The sequence below is a fragment of the Syngnathus leptorhynchus genome, unplaced genomic scaffold (assembly GCF_054491065.1).
Source record: "Syngnathus leptorhynchus isolate UIUO unplaced genomic scaffold, UIUO_Slep HiC_scaffold_51, whole genome shotgun sequence".
Classification (NCBI taxonomy): Eukaryota; Metazoa; Chordata; class Actinopteri; order Syngnathiformes; family Syngnathidae; genus Syngnathus; species Syngnathus leptorhynchus.
In genome coordinates, this window is record NW_028232018.1 from 415,001 (window position 1) to 430,000 (window position 15,000).

The following is a 15,000-nucleotide window of genomic DNA, read 5'->3' on the forward strand; positions in this document are numbered from 1 at the left end:
CCTCCCCCAGACTTCCAGAAGCGAAGCCGGTCCCCAAGCACCAACCCCGACCGCCACCGAGGCACCCGCCGAAGGCGGGTGCCGAGTTCACCGGCCCCAAGCGACAACCGGTCACCGAGGCACCCGCCGAAGGCGGGTGCCGAGTTCACCGGCCCCAAGCGACAACCGGTCACCGAGGCACCCGCCGAAGGCGGGTGCCGAGTTCACCGGCCCCAAGCGACAACCGGTCACCGAGGCACCCGCCGAAGGCGGGTGCCGAGTTCACCGGCCCCAAGCGACAACCGGTCACCGAGGCACCCGCCAAAGGCGGGTGCCGAGTTCACTGGCCCCAAGCGACAACCGGTCACCGAGGCACCCGCCGAAGGCGGGTGCCGAGTTCACCGGCCCCGAGCACCAGCGGTCAGCCACGGAGGGTGCTGGATCATCCATACTTCCATAGCTCCAGAGCTCCAGAGATCCATAGTTCCATAACTCCATAGCCCCGGAGCTCCATAGCCCCGGAGCTCCATAGCCCCAGAGCTCCATACTTCCATAGCCCCAGAGCTCCATAGCTCCAGACTTCCATAGCTCCATACTTCCATAGCTCCATAGCTCCATACTTCCATAGCTCCAGCCGCGGAGGGTGCTGGCTGGTGGCTCCATAGCTCCATACTTCCATACTTGCAGCCACGGAGTTGGCTAAAATTGCACTAAGTGCGAAAGCCCATTCATTTACAACGGCGTGTCCGCCAGGCGGCGACATTTCCCCGTTACCGGTGGCTGCGCGGCGGGTGAGTGACAGAGCTTATCCGAGCGGCTGGAACTCTGCGCCGGCGTGGTCGAGCGTGAGGCCCCGGCCCTTTGGCTGCCTGGTACCTAAAACACTTCCATTGATCCAGCCACGGAGGGTGCTGGCTGGTGGCTCCATACCTCCAGAGCTCCATAGCTCCATAGCACCAGAGCACCAGAGCTCCATAGCTCCATAGCACCAGAGCTCCATAGCTCCATAGCACCAGAGCTCCATAGCTCCATAGCACCAGAGCTCCATAGCTCCATAGCACCAGAGCTCCATAGCTCCATAGCACCAGAGCTCCATAGCTCCATAGCACCAGAGCTCCATAGCTCCATAGCTCCAGGGCTCCATAGCTCCATAGCTCCAGGGCTCCATAGCTCCAGGGCTCCAGGGCTCCATAGCTCCAGGGCTCCATAGCTCCAGGGCTCCAGGGCTCCATAGCTCCATACCTCCAGAGCTCCATAGCTCCATACTTCCAGAGCTCCATAGCTCCATAGCTCCATACTTCCATAGCTCCATAGCTCCATACTTCCATAGCACCAGAGCTCCATACCTCCAGAGCTCCATAGCTCCAGCCTGGGTGGCTGGTGGCTCCATAGCTCCATACTTCCATAGCTCCAGTCAGAGAGTTGGCGAAAACTGCACTAAGTGCGAAAGCCCATTCATTTACAACGGCGTGTCCGCCAGGCGGCGAAATTTCCCCGTTACCGGTGGCTGCGCGGCGGGTGAGTGACAGAGCTTATCCGAGCGGCTGGAACTCTGCGTCGGCGTGGTCGAGCGTGAGGCCTCGGCCCTTTGGCTGCCTGGTACCTAAAACACTTCCATTGATCCAGCCACGGAGGGTGCTGGCTGGTGGCTCCATACCTCCAAAGCTCCATAGCACCAGAGCTCCATAGCTCCATAGCACCAGAGCTCCATGGCTTCAGAGCTCCATAGCACCATAGCTCCATACCTCCAGAGCTCCAGGGCTCCATAGCTCCATACCTCCAGAGCTCCATACCTCCAGAGCTCCAGAGCTCCATAGCACCAGAGCTCCATGGCTTCAGAGCTCCATAGCACCATAGCTCCATAGCACCATAGCTCCATACCTCCAGAGCTCCAGGGCTCCATAGCTCCATACCTCCAGAGCTCCATACCTCCAGAGCTCCATAGCTCCATAGCACCAGAGCTCCATAGCTCCATAGCACCAGAGCTCCATACTTCCAGAGCTCCATAGCTCCATAGCTCCATAGCACCAGAGCTCCATAGCTCCATAGCACCAGAGCTCCATAGCTCCATAGCTCCATAGCTCCATACTGCCAGAGCTCCAGAGCTCCAGCCTGGCTGGTGGCTCCATAGCTCCATACTTGCAGCCACGGAGCTGGCGAAAATTGCACTAAGTGCGAAAGCCCATTCATTTACAAGGGCGTGTCCACAAGGCGGCGACATTTCCCCGTTACCGGTGGCTGCGCGGCGGGTGAGTGACAGAGCTTATCCGAGCGGCTGGAACTCTGCGCCGGCGTGGTCGAGCGGCTGGCCTCGGTAGTTGAGGTACCAGGGGTGGGGCAGGGAGCTCCAGGCGGGTCTTGTGAGAGAGTGAAGCCGAGCGGCTGGAACTCTCGGCCGGCCTGGTCGAGCGGCTGGCCTCGGTAGTTGAGGTACCAGGGGCGGGCTGGGGAGCTCCAGGCGGGGCTTGTGAGAGAGTGAAGCCGAGCGGCTGGAACTCTGGGCCGGCGTGGTTGAGCCACGGAGGGTGCTGGCTGGTGGCTCCATAGCTCCATAGCTCCAGAGCTCCATACTTCCATAGCTCCATAGCTCCATACTTCCATAGCTCCAGACTTCCATAGCTCCATAGCTCCATAGCTCCATAGCTCCATAGCTCCAGAGCTCCATAACTCCATACTTCCATAGATCCATAGCTCCATACTTCCATAGCTCCAGAGCTCCAGCCTGGCTGGTGGCTCCATAGCTCCATACTTGCAGCCACGGAGCTGGCGAAAATTGCACTAAGTGCGAAAGCCCATTCATTTACAAGGGCGTGTCCACAAGGGGGCGACATTTCCCCGTTACCGGTGGCTGCTTAGCGGGAGAGTGGCAGAGCTTATCCGAGCGGCTGGAACTCTGCGCCGGCGTGGTCGAGCGGCTGGCCTCGGTAGTTGAGGTACCAGGGGCGGGCTGGGGAGCTCCAGGCGGGGCTTGTGAGAGAGTGAAGCCGAGCGGCTGGAACTCTGGGCCGGCCTGGTCGAGCGGCTGGCCTCGGTAGTTGAGGTACCAGGGGCGGGCTGGGGAGCTCCAGGCGGGGCTTGTGAGAGAGTGTAGCCGAGCGGCTGGAACTCTGGGCCGGCGTGGTTGAGCAGCATGCCCGCGGAGGTGGCTCTTCCATAGGCACGGAGGGTGCTGGAGCTCCACACTTCCCTAGGCACGGAGGGTGCTGGAGCTCCACACTTCCATAGGCACGGAGGGTGCTGGAGCTCCACACTTCCATAGGCACGGAGGGTGCTGGAGCTCCACACTTCCATAGGCACGGAGGGTGCTGGAGCTCCACACTTCCATAGGCACGGAGGGTGCTGGAGCTCCACACTTCCATAGGCAGGGAGGGGGCTGGAGCTCCACACTTCCATAGGCAGGGAGGGTGCTGGAGCTCCACACTTCCATAGGCAGGGAGGGTGCTGGAGCTCCACACTTCCATAGGCACGGAGGGTGCTGGAGCTCCACACTTCCATAGGCAGGGAGGGTGCTGGAGCTCCACACTTCCATAGGCAGGGAGGGTGCTGGAGCTCCACACTTCCATAGGCACGGAGGGTGCTGGAGCTCCACACTTCCATAGGCAGGGAGGGTGCTGGAGCTCCACACTTCCATAGGCAGGGAGGGTGCTGGAGCTCCACACTTCCATAGGCAGGGAGGGTGCTGGAGCTCCACACTTCCATAGGCAGGGAGGGTGCTGGAGCTCCACACTTCCATAGGCAGGGAGGGTGCTGGAGCTCCACACTTCCATAGGCAGGGAGGGTGCTGGAGCTCCACACTTCCATAGGCAGGGAGGGTGCTGGAGCTCCACACTTCCATAGGCAGGGAGGGTGCTGGAGCTCCACACTTCCATAGGCAGGGAGGGTGCTGGAGCTCCACACTTCCATAGGCAGGGAGGGTGCTGGAGCTCCACACTTCCATAGGCAGGGAGGGTGCTGGAGCTCCACACTTCCATAGGCAGGGAGGGTGCTGGAGCTCCACACTTCCATAGGCAGGGAGGGTGCTGGAGCTCCACACTTCCATAGGCAGGGAGGGTGCTGGAGCTCCACACTTCCATAGGCACGGAGGGTGCTGGAGCTCCACACTTCCATAGGCACGGAGGGTGCTGGAGCTCCACACTTCCATAGGCAGGGAGGGTGCTGGAGCTCCACACTTCCATAGGCAGGGAGGGTGCTGGAGCTCCACACTTCCATAGGCAGGGAGGGTGCTGGAGCTCCACACTTCCATAGGCAGGGAGGGTGCTGGAGCTCCACACTTCCATAGGCAGGGAGGGTGCTGGAGCTCCACACTTCCATAGGCAGGGAGGGTGCTGGAGCTCCACACTTCCATAGGCAGGGAGGGTGCTGGAGCTCCACACTTCCATAGGCAGGGAGGGTGCTGGAGCTCCACACTTCCATAGGCACGGAGGGTGCTGGAGCTCCACACTTCCATAGGCACGGAGGGTGCTGGAGCTCCACACTTCCATAGGCAGGGAGGGTGCTGGAGCTCCACACTTCCATAGGCAGGGAGGGTGCTGGAGCTCCACACTTCCATAGGCAGGGAGGGTGCTGGAGCTCCACACTTCCATAGGCAGGGAGGGTGCTGGAGCTCCACACTTCCATAGGCAGGGAGGGTGCTGGAGCTCCACACTTCCATAGGCAGGGAGGGTGCTGGAGCTCCACACTTCCATAGGCAGGGAGGGTGCTGGAGCTCCACACTTCCATAGGCAGGGAGGGTGCTGGAGCTCCACACTTCCATAGGCAGGGAGGGTGCTGGAGCTCCACACTTCCATAGGCAGGGAGGGTGCTGGAGCTCCACACTTCCATAGGCAGGGAGGGTGCTGGAGCTCCACACTTCCATAGGCAGGGAGGGTGCTGGAGCTCCACACTTCCATAGGCAGGGAGGGTGCTGGAGCTCCACACTTCCATAGGCAGGGAGGGTGCTGGAGCTCCACACTTCCATAGGCAGGGAGGGTGCTGGAGCTCCACACTTCCATAGGCAGGGAGGGTGCTGGAGCTCCACACTTCCATAGGCAGGGAGGGTGCTGGAGCTCCACACTTCCATAGGCAGGGAGGGTGCTGGAGCTCCACACTTCCATAGGCAGGGAGGGTGCTGGAGCTCCACACTTCCATAGGCACGGTGCTGGAGCTCCACACTTCCATAGGCAGGGAGGGTGCTGGAGCTCCACACTTCCATAGGCAGGGAGGGTGCTGGCACATCCACACTTCCAGCCACGGAGCATGCTGGCACTTCCACCTTGCTTGCTAAGTCGGCGTGATCTTGCCCAAAAAGTCCCTCCTCACCTCCAGCTGGAAGTGGAAAAAAATCCTCCACCTGCTTGGCCGAGGTTCTGGAAGCCAGCAGCTCGCAGAATGTTGCCAAAGTTTCACTGGAAGGAAAAGAAAAGAGAAGACCGAGTGCGCATTTCACCTACCGCCGAATGTCCACAAGAGGGAAGTGTCACTCCGTCGCAGAATCTGCGCCGACGCACTCGGCACCCTTCGAATTTATGGTGCCGGTGCGGGTGTTCTGGGTGCAAAAAGGCCGCCCAAGTGGTAGAAAAAAATCAGACTTCGTCTCTTAGGTCGAAATTAATGCCAAGTTTTGAAATGCGCTGGCAGGGGTGGACCAGGGCCCGTTAGAAGTGCTTAGCCGAGGTCCTGGAAGCCTAACCCGGCGTGATCTTGTGCAAAAAGCCGCTCCCGAGCTCCAGCTGGAAGTGTAAAAAGAACCGGGCTGGATCAAAAAAAGAACCGGGCGGCCCGTTAAAATTGCTTAGCCGAGGTCCTGGAAGCCTAACCCGGCGTGATCTTGTGCAAAAAGCCGCTGCTGAGCTCCAGCTGGAAGTTTAAAAAGAACCGGGCTGGATCAAAAAAGAACCGGGCGACCCGTTAGAATTACTTAGCCGAGGTCCTGGAAGCCTAACACGGCGTGTTCTTGTGCAAAAAGCCGCTCCCGAGCTCCAGCTGGAAGTGTAAAAAGAACCAGGCTGGATAAAAAAAAGAACCGGGCTGGATCAAAAAAGAACCGGGCGACCCGTTAAAATTGCTTAGCCGAGGTCCTGGAAGCCTAACACGGCGTGATCTTGTGCAAAAAGCCGCTGCTGAGCTCCAGCTGGAAGTGTAAAAAGAACCGGGCTGGTTCAAAAAAAGAACCGGGCGACCCGTTAGAAGTGCTTAGCCGAGGTCCTGGAAGCCTAACCCGGCGTGATCTTGTGCAAAAAGCCGCTGCTGAGCTCCAGCTGGAAGTGTAAAAAGAACCGGGCTGGATAAAAAAAAGAACCGGGCGACCCGTTAAAATTGCTTAGCCGAGGTCCTGGAAGCCTAACACGGCGTGATCTTGTGCAAAAAGCCGCTGCTGAGCTCCAGCTGGAAGTGTAAAAAGAACCGGGCTGGTTCAAAAAAAGAACCGGGCGACCCGTTAGAAGTGCTTAGCCGAGGTCCTGGAAGCCTAACCCGGCGTGATCTTGTGCAAAAAGCCGCTGCTGAGCTCCAGCTGGAAGTGTAAAAAGAACCGGGCTGGATAAAAAAAGAACCGGGCTGGATCAAAAAAGAACCGGGCGACCCGTTAAAATTGCTTAGCCGAGGTCCTGGAACCCTAACCCGGCGTGATCTTGTGCAAAAAGCCGCTGCTGAGCTCCAGCTGGAAGTGTAAAAAGAACCGGGCTGGATAAAAAAAAGAACCGGGCGGCCCGTTAAAATTGCTTAGCCGAGGTCCTGGAACCCTAACCCGGCGTGATCTTGTGCAAAAAGCCGCTGCTGAGCTCCAGCTGGAAGTGTAAAAAGAACCGGGCTGGATCAAAAAAAGAACCGGGCTGGATCAAAAAAGAACCGGGCGACCCGTTAAAATTGCTTAGCCGAGGTCCTGGAAGCCTAACACGGCGTGTTCTTGTGCAAAAAGCCGCTCCCGAGCTCCAGCTGGAAGTGTAAAAAGAACCGGGCTGGATAAAAAAAAGAACCGGGCTGGATCAAAAAAGAACCGGGCGACCCGTTAAAATTGCTTAGCCGAGGTCCTGGAAGCCTAACCCGGCGTGATCTTGTGCAAAAAGCCGCTCCCGAGCTCCAGCTGGAAGTGTAAAAAGAACCGGGCTGGATAAAAAAAGAACCGGGCTGGATAAAAAAAAGAACCGGGCGACCCGTTAAAATTGCTTAGCCGAGGTCCTGGAAGCCTAACACGGCGTGATCTTGTGCAAAAAGCCGCTCCCGAGCTCCAGCTGGAAGTGTAAAAAGAACCAGGCTGGATAAAAAAAAGAACCGGGCTGGATCAAAAAAGAACCGGGCGACCCGTTAAAATTGCTTAGCCGAGGTCCTGGAAGCCTAACACGGCGTGTTCTTGTGCAAAAAGCCGCTCCCGAGCACCAGCTGGAATTGTAAAAAGAACCGGGCTGGATAAAAAAAGAACCGGGCTGGATAAAAAAAAGAACCGGGCGACCCGTTAAAATTGCTTAGCCGAGGTCCTGGAAGCCTAACACGGCGTGATCTTGTGCAAAAAGCCGCTCCCGAGCTCCAGCTGGAAGTGTAAAAAGAACCAGGCTGGATAAAAAAAGAACCGGGCTGGATAAAAAAAAAGAACCGGGCGACCCGTTAAAATTGCTTAGCCGAGGTCCTGGAAGCCTAACCCGGCGTGATCTTGTGCAAAAAGCCGCTCCCGAGCTCCAGCTGGAAGTGTAAAAAGAACCGGGCTGGATAAAAAAAGAACCGGGCTGGATCAAAAAAGAACCGGGCGACCCGTTAAAATTGCTTAGCCGAGGTCCTGGAAGCCTAACCCGGCGTGATCTTGCCCGAAATTCGGCCTCTATACTTCCATTTTAGGTACCAGGCGCTCATAGTGTGTTGGTCCCACTAGTCAGTGTACTGGTCCCACTCGCTAGTGTACTGGTCCCCCTAGTCAGTGTACTCATCCAGTTACCCCCCGTTTTCCAAAACACCATCGGCACGTATAAGGGGGGGACTCCTGAGAGAGATGAGGTATATGGCAGCGCAACACCAATCCGCTCCGCGCTGGTTCCCATGTCGGCTACGGATGAATAAAACCAGCCTGTCCCCCCTGGAGCTCACGAGACACGGAATTTTTTCTAAGTGCCAACGGCTCTTCCGAGCAAACGTGTCCGCTCCGGCTGGTTCCCCCGTCGGCCTCGAATGACGAAAAATGCCGGTCTCCGCCCGGAGCTCACGACAAACGAAAAATTTTCTAAGTGCCAACGGCACTAGCGAGCGAATGTGTCCGCTCGGCGCTGGTTCCCGGGTCGAACCCGGAAGACGAAAAACGCCGGTCCTCGCCCGGAGCTCATGACAAACGAAAAATTTTCTAAGTGCCAACGGCACTAGCGAGCGAATGTGTCCGCTCGGCGCTGGTTCCCGGGTCGAACCCGGAAGACGAAAAACGCCGGTCCTCGCCCGGAGCTCATGACAAACGAAAAATTTTCTAAGTGCCAACGGCACTTGCGAGCGAATGTGTCCGCTCGGCGCTGGTTCCCGGGTCGAACCCGGAAGACGAAAAACGCCGGTCTCCGCCCGGAGCTCATGACAAACGAAAAATTTTCTAAGTGCCAACGGCACTTGCGAGCGAATGTGTCCGCTCGGCGCTGGTTCCCGGGTCGAACCCGGAAGACGAAAAACGCCGCTCTCCGCCCGGAGCTCATGACAAACGAAAAATTTTCTAAGTGCCAACGGCACTTGCGAGCGAATGTGTCCGCTCGGCGCTGGTTCCCGGGTCGAACCCGGAAGACGAAAAACGCCGCTCTCCGCCCGGAGCTCATGACAAACGAAAAATTTTCTAAGTGCCAACGGCACTTGCGAGCGAATGTGTCCGCTCGGCGCTGGTTCCCGGGTCGAACCCGGAAGACGAAAAACGCCGGTCTCCGCCTGGAGGTCCCAGCAAAATCAGCGAAAAAACGACTAAGTGTCAACTTTCGAAAAAACGACTAAGTGTCGCCTCTCTGAAAAAACGGCTAAGTGTCGCCTCTCTGAAAAAACGGCTAAGTGTCGCCTCTCTGAAAAAACGACTAAGTGCCCACGGCTCTGCGGGCTCGTGCATCCGACCCGCGCCGGTTCCCCAGCCGGCCTGAAATAAGGCAAAACCAGCCTCTCCCCCTGGAGCTCAGAGCCAATTGTGGCGAAAAAACGACTAAGTGTCAACTTTCGAAAAAACGGCTAAGTGTCGCCTTTCGAAAAAACGGCTAAGTGTCGCCTTTCGAAAAAACGGCTAAGTGTCGCCTCTCTGAAAAAACGGCTAAGTGTCGCCTCTCTGAAAAAACGACTAAGTGTCGCCTCCCTGAAAAAACGACTAAGTGTCGCCTCTCTGAAAAAACGGCAAAGTGCCCACGGCTCTGCGGGCTCGTGCATCCGACCCGCGCCGGTTCCCCAGCCGGCCTGAAATAAGGCAAAACCAGCCTCTCCGCCTGGAGCTCAGAGCCAACTTGGCGAATATTTTCTAAGTGCCCACGGCACTTGCGCGCGAAGGTGTCTGCTGCGCGCCGGTTCCCCAGCCGGCCTGAAATAAGGCAAAACCAGGCTCTCCCCCTGGAGCTCAGAGCCAATTGTGGCGAAAAAACGACTAAGTGTCAACTTTCGAAAAAACGACTAAGTGTCAACTTTCCAAAAAAACGGCTAAGTGTCGACTTTCGAAAAAACGGCTAAGTGTCAACTTTCGAAAAAACGACTAAGTGTCGCCTCTGAAAAAACGACTAAGTGTCGCCTCTCTGAAAAAACGACTAAGTGCCCACGGCTCTGCGGGGCTTGTGAGTCCGCCCCGCGCCGGTTCGGCGGTCGGCCTCAAAAAGCGAAAAATCAGCCTCTCTCCCTGGAGCTCACCAAAAATTTGTCGAAATTTTTCTAAGTTCTCCTCGAGGTACCAGGGGGTGAGGTACCCGGGCTAAGGTGCAGTACCTTTTTTGGTCTTCAGGTGCGCCAGAGTACAATGAAATGGTCCCAGTAGTCAGTGTACTCATCGACTTTCCCCCCGTTTTCCAAAGCACCTCGTTTACGAGTATGGAGGAGATGGTGCTGGTCTCCCCAGGGCGTCGGACACGCCGTCCTCGACAGCACAAGGTCGGATAGAAGACCTGAAAAGCGCCGTGGCACGCGCTGGAGGTGTCACTGTGGCGAAAAAGTGACTAAGTGTCAACTTTCGAAAAAACGGCTAAGTGTCAACTTTCGAAAAAACGGCTAAGTGTCAACTTTCGAAAAAACGGCTAAGTGTCAACTTTCGAAAAAACGACTAAGTGTCGCCTCTCTGAAAAAACGGCAAAGTGTCAACTTTCGAAAAAACGACTAAGTGTCAACTTTCGAAAAAACGACTAAGTGTCACCTCTCTGAAAAAATGGCAAAGTGTCAACTGCGAATGTGGTGGTGCATGGAAGGAAGTGGAGGACGGCCGCCTCCTTAAACAGGCCGAAGAGGAGCGTCAGGGCCGGCTCCTTAAACACGGACCGAGTGTCGCCCTTAACACAGACCAAGCGGAGGACGGCCGCCTCCCTAAATACAGGCCGAACCGGAGCGCGAGGGCCGCTCCTTAAACACGGACCGAGTGTCGCCCTTAACACAGACCAAGGGGAGGACGGCCGCCTCCTTAAACACAGGCCGGAGAGGAGCGTCAGGGCCAGGCTCCTTAAACATGGACCGAGTGTCGCCCTTAACACAGACCAACGGGAGGACGGCTGCCTCCTTAAACACAGGCCGGAGAGGAGCGTCAGGGCCAGGCTCCTCAAACATGGACCGAGTGTCGCCCTTAACACAGACCAAGGGGAGGACGGCCGCCTCCTTAAACACAGGCCGGAGAGGAGCGTCAGGGCCAGGCTCCTCAAACATGGACCGAGTGTCGCCCTTAACACAGACCAAGGGGAGGACGGCCGCCTCCTTAAACACAGGCCGGAGAGGAGCGTCAGGGCCAGGCTCCTCAAACATGGACAGAGTGTCGCCCTTAACACAGACCAAGGGGAGGACGGCCGCCTCCTTAAACACAGGCCGGAGAGGAGCGTCAGGGCCAGGCTCCTCAAACATGGACCGAGTGTCGCCCTTAACACAGACCAAGGGGAGGACGGCCGCCTCCTTAAACACAGGCCGGAGAGGAGCGTCAGGGCCAGGCTCCTCAAACATGGACCGAGTGTCGCCCTTAACACAGACCAAGGGGAGGACGGCCGCCTCCTTAAACACAGGCCGGAGAGGAGCGTCAGGGCCAGGCTCCTCAAACATGGACCGAGTGTCGCCCTTAACACAGACCAAGGGGAGGACGGCCGCCTCCTTAAACACAGGCCGGAGAGGAGCGTCAGGGCCAGGCTCCTCAAACATGGACAGAGTGTCGCCCTTAACACAGACCAAGGGGAGGACGGCCGCCTCCTTAAACACAGGCCGGAGAGGAGCGTCAGGGCCAGGCTCCTCAAACATGGACAGAGTGTCGCCCTTAACACAGACCAAGGGGAGGACGGCCGCCTCCTTAAACACAGGCCGGAGAGGAGCGTCAGGGCCAGGCTCCTCAAACATGGACCGAGTGTCGCCCTTAACACAGACCAAGGGGAGGACGGCCGCCTCCTTAAACACAGGCCGGAGAGGAGCGTCAGGGCCAGGCTCCTCAAACATGGACCGAGTGTCGCCCTTAACACAGACCAAGGGGAGGACGGCCGCCTCCTTAAACACAGGCCGGAGAGGAGCGTCAGGGCCAGGCTCCTCAAACATGGACCGAGTGTCGCCCTTAACACAGACCAAGGGGAGGACGGCCGCCTCCTTAAACACAGGCCGGAGAGGAGCGTCAGGGCCAGGCTCCTCAAACATGGACCGAGTGTCGCCCTTAACACAGACCAAGGGGAGGACGGCCGCCTCCTTAAACACAGGCCGGAGAGGAGCGTCAGGGCCAGGCTCCTCAAACATGGACAGAGTGTCGCCCTTAACACAGACCAAGGGGAGGACGGCCGCCTCCTTAAACACAGGCCGGAGAGGAGCGTCAGGGCCAGGCTCCTCAAACATGGACAGAGTGTCGCCCTTAACACAGACCAAGGGGAGGACGGCCGCCTCCTTAAACACAGGCCGGAGAGGAGCGTCAGGGCCAGGCTCCTCAAACATGGACCGAGTGTCGCCCTTAACACAGACCAAGGGGAGGACGGCCGCCTCCTTAAACACAGGCCGGAGAGGAGCGTCAGGGCCAGGCTCCTCAAACATGGACCGAGTGTCGCCCTTAACACAGACCAAGGGGAGGACGGCCGCCTCCTTAAACACAGGCCGGAGAGGAGCGTCAGGGCCAGGCTCCTCAAACATGGACAGAGTGTCGCCCTTAACACAGACCAAGGGGAGGACGGCCGCCTCCTTAAACACAGGCCGGAGAGGAGCGTCAGGGCCAGGCTCCTCAAACATGGACCGAGTGTCGCCCTTAACACAGACCAAGGGGAGGACGGCCGCCTCCTTAAACACAGGCCGGAGAGGAGCGTCAGGGCCAGGCTCCTCAAACATGGACCGAGTGTCGCCCTTAACACAGACCAAGGGGAGGACGGCCGCCTCCTTAAACACAGGCCGGAGAGGAGCGTCAGGGCCAGGCTCCTCAAACATGGACAGAGTGTCGCCCTTAACACAGACCAAGGGGAGGACGGCCGCCTCCTTAAACACAGGCCGGAGAGGAGCGTCAGGGCCAGGCTCCTCAAACATGGACAGAGTGTCGCCCTTAACACAGACCAAGGGGAGGACGGCCGCCTCCTTAAACACAGGCCGGAGAGGAGCGTCAGGGCCAGGCTCCTCAAACATGGACCGAGTGTCGCCCTTAACACAGACCAAGGGGAGGACGGCCGCCTCCTTAAACACAGGCCGGAGAGGAGCGTCAGGGCCAGGCTCCTCAAACATGGACCGAGTGTCGCCCTTAACACAGACCAAGGGGAGGACGGCCGCCTCCTTAAACACAGGCCGGAGAGGAGCGTCAGGGCCAGGCTCCTCAAACATGGACAGAGTGTCGCCCTTAACACAGACCAAGGGGAGGACGGCCGCCTCCTTAAACACAGGCCGGAGAGGAGCGTCAGGGCCAGGCTCCTCAAACATGGACAGAGTGTCGCCCTTAACACAGACCAAGGGGAGGACGGCCGCCTCCTTAAACACAGGCCGGAGAGGAGCGTCAGGGCCAGGCTCCTCAAACATGGACCGAGTGTCGCCCTTAACACAGACCAAGGGGAGGACGGCCGCCTCCTTAAACACAGGCCGGAGAGGAGCGTCAGGGCCAGGCTCCTCAAACATGGACCGAGTGTCGCCCTTAACACAGACCAAGGGGAGGACGGCCGCCTCCTTAAACACAGGCCGGAGAGGAGCGTCAGGGCCAGGCTCCTCAAACATGGACAGAGTGTCGCCCTTAACACAGACCAAGGGGAGGACGGCCGCCTCCTTAAACACAGGCCGGAGAGGAGCGTCAGGGCCAGGCTCCTCAAACATGGACCGAGTGTCGCCCTTAACACAGACCAAGGGGAGGACGGCCGCCTCCTTAAACACAGGCCGGAGAGGAGCGTCAGGGCCAGGCTCCTCAAACATGGACCGAGTGTCGCCCTTAACACAGACCAAGCGGAGGACGGCCGCCTCCCTAAATACAGGCCGAACCGGAGCGCGAGTGTCGCTCCTTAAACACGGACCGAGTGGAGGACGGCCGCCTCCTTAAACACAGGCCGAACAAAATGACACAAAGTGTCAACTGCGAATGTTGTCCATCCAAGGAAGGAGCGTGATGCCCGGCCGGCTCCTTAAACACAGGCCGAGAGTCGCCCCGGACGGTCCGCCTCGCGGCGCCCGTCTGCTCGGATAAAATGACACAAAGTGTCAACTGCGAATGTTGTCCATCCAAGGAAGGAGCGTGATGCCCGGCCGGCTCCTTAAACACAGGCCGAGAGTCGCCCCGGACGGTCCGCCTCGCGGCGCCCGCCCGCTCGGATAAAATGACACAAAGTGTCAACTGCGAATGTTGTCCATCCAAGGAAGGAGCGTGATGCCCGGCCGGCTCCTTAAACACAGGCCGAGAGTCGCCCCGGACGGTCCGCCTCGCGGCGCCCGTCTGCTCGGATAAAATGACACAAAGTGTCAACTGCGAATGTTGTCCATCCAAGGAAGGAGCGTGATGCCCGGCCGGCTCCTTAAACACAGGCCGAGAGTCGCCCCGGACGGTCCGCCTCGCGGCGCCCGCCCGCTCGGATAAAATGACACAAAGTGTCAACTACGAATGTTGTCCATCCAAGGAAGGAGCGTGATGCCCGGCCGGCTCCTTAAACACAGGCCGAGAGTCGCCCCGGACGGTCCGCCTCGCGGCGCCCGTCTGCTCGGATAAAATGACACAAAGTGTCAACTACGAATGTTGTCCATCCAAGGAGGGAGCGTGATGCCCGGCCGGCTCCGAAAACACAGGCCGAGAGTCGCCCCGGACGGTCCGCCTCGCGGCGCCCGTCTGCTCGGATAAAATGACACAAAGTGTCAACTACGAATGTTGTCCATCCAAGGAGGGAGCGTGATGCCCGGCCGGCTCCGAAAACACAGGCCGAGAGTCGCCCCGGACGGTCCGCCTCGCGGCGCCCGTCTGCTCGGATAAAATGACACAAAGTGTCAACTGCGAATGTTGTCCATCCAAGGAAGGAGCGTGATGCCCGGCCGGCTCCTTAAACACAGGCCGAGAGTCGCCCCGGACGGTCCGCCTCGCGGCGCCCGCCCGCTCGGATAAAATGACACAAAGTGTCAACTACGAATGTTGTCCATCCAAGGAAGGAGCGTGATGCCCGGCCGGCTCCTTAAACACAGGCCGAGAGTCGCCCCGGACGGTCCGCCTCTCGAGGCGCCCGCCCGCTCGGATAAAATGACACAAAGTGTCAACTGCGAATGTTGTCCATCCAAGGAAGGAGCGTGATGCCCGGCCGGCTCCTTAAACACAGGCCGAGAGTCGCCCCGGACGGTCCGCCTCGCGGCGCCCGCCCGCTCGGATAAAATGACACAAAGTGTCAACTACGAATGTTGTCCATCCAAGGAGGGAGCGTGAGGCCCGGCCGGCTCCGAAAACACAGGCCGAGAGTCGCCCCGGACGGT